Source organism: Parasteatoda tepidariorum, chromosome 6 (assembly GCF_043381705.1).
Source record: "Parasteatoda tepidariorum isolate YZ-2023 chromosome 6, CAS_Ptep_4.0, whole genome shotgun sequence".
In the NCBI taxonomy this organism is placed as follows: Eukaryota; Metazoa; Arthropoda; class Arachnida; order Araneae; family Theridiidae; genus Parasteatoda; species Parasteatoda tepidariorum.
In genome coordinates this window covers 19,610,131-19,611,991 of record NC_092209.1, presented here as the reverse complement: position 1 = coordinate 19,611,991, position 1,861 = coordinate 19,610,131, and the positions used below count along the sequence as shown (strand labels likewise).

General features: G+C 33.2%; 1 non-coding gene across 1 annotated transcript in view; it reads right to left on the bottom strand.

Annotated features, from left to right (window-relative positions):
• LOC107452980 (uncharacterized) overlaps positions 1-1,861 on the bottom strand; it is a 9,803-nt gene continuing 7,942 nt past the window's right edge. The window contains exon 5 of the transcript XR_006226542.2: positions 1-11. This is a non-coding gene — a transcript (uncharacterized protein). The remainder of the gene's footprint in view (positions 12-1,861) is intronic.

The following is a 1,861-nucleotide window of genomic DNA, read 5'->3' as shown; positions in this document are numbered from 1 at the left end:
CTTTACGTCTCCTAAAATTAAAAAAAAAAATTTAAAAATTTAAAACTCCATCTGTACTCCACGTGTTCAAGTAACTCTGACTCCATAATGAACACAATATTAAGAAATATTTTATCACAGAACACAAACCAAGTGTATTCACGAAGAGGATAAGTTGCTGAGCTAAGAGTACGAGATGCATATCACAAACACATAGATTCGGATAGTGCTGACATCTAGTTTAAAAAAAAACTATTTTTACGTTAAAAACAGTTTGACGCAGCCATCTAGTGTGTAAAATATCTAAATTAAAAAAATTCAGGGTACAAGAGATTGATATATTTAAACTTGTATGGTGCACTGTTTTTGAATTCACCAGCCTGAAAATATCACGGGCACGAGAAATAGAAAACAAAAGCTCACCTCGTGTACATTAGCAATTAATTACAAAAGCGTACCTTACAATTTTCACTCTTTCTGAGATTTGACCCCGCAGTGGACTGATTGTTAAGACACGGTTCCCAGTAGAACACAGTAGCCAAGCATCAATGGCTGCGGTCAGTAAGCGAGTGGGTGATCACTTTGATCAGCCTGCTTAGGGACCGAGTGTGCGCGGTATCGATCCTCGTTTTACTGTTCTACGGCAAATTGCTCGAATTTACGCACAGTTCGTCAGGCTACCAAAGCAGGGGAGGATGGCTCCCCTTGTATATCAAAGCAGGGGAGCCATCCTCCCCTGCTTTGGTAGCCTGACGACGTAGCCTGTGCTACGTAATTAAAGTACCTACCTTCCAACCGAGAATGGATTTTCCAAGTGGTAGTTAAAACAATTTCAAAAAACAATCTTACTCAAAAATATTTATGTATTTTGACTAAGTTGAACTTCTCTATTGTAAAGACTTATGCTTTATATGTGTGTTGTAATTATTTACGTGTAGTAGTTTTTCAAACTCATTTATAACTCCACTTGTTTAATGGAATAACACGAGTTTCGCTACCATTTTATGAAAATAAAATTTTCATATTCCCGAATAATGAAAATAAAATTTTCATATTCCCGAATAATTTGTAGTTATGAGAGAGCATTTTTAAATAGCACAAATATATTATTTGAATGCGTAACTGCCGTCTTCTTATACTTTCTGGTTAAAATTCTTTGAAAGGGAAGCCGTATAACAAGTGAATTTTTAAATATAAGTGTGTCCCGCAGTGGACTGATCGTTAAGACACGGTTCCCAGCAGATCACCGAAGTCAAGCATCACTGTCAGTGTGCGGGTGGGTGACCATCATATATGGCAGTACTTTTACTTTCGTTACTTGTACCGCCGGTACAAGTAAAAAGTACGTACTTTTACTTGTACTTCGTTACTTTTTAAATTTAGTACTTTTACTTGTACTTTCGTTACTTTTTTAGGGAAAAAGTACAAGTATTTGTAACGGAAATGTCGAATGAAATCGTTACTTTTTTCTAAAACTCGGTAAGCTTTTTGAAAAATAAAAATAAAAAAATGCTTTGGAAATGCAATTATATTGAAAAATGAATAAAAATTTTAATTAGCAAGTTATTTTCATTCATTTTCGAGTTTTATGCATTTTTTTAATAAATTTTAAATACAAAATTTTGGATTTTGTTATTACGTTTTTCAATTTTCTGTTTGAACTCACTAATAATACAATTTTTGTCTTAATACATTTTTTACTAAATACATTTTTACCTAGTACATTTTTTACTAAAATTATGTTTATGCCCGACCTTGTCAAACAGTGTTCAGTCAAATCTCTAAGAACTTCAGAACTATTTGTGCTATCGAAAACTATTATAATTACTATTTTAACTCTTGAAAACTCGAAGGTATTAATTTAGCCGCTGATACTAAAATT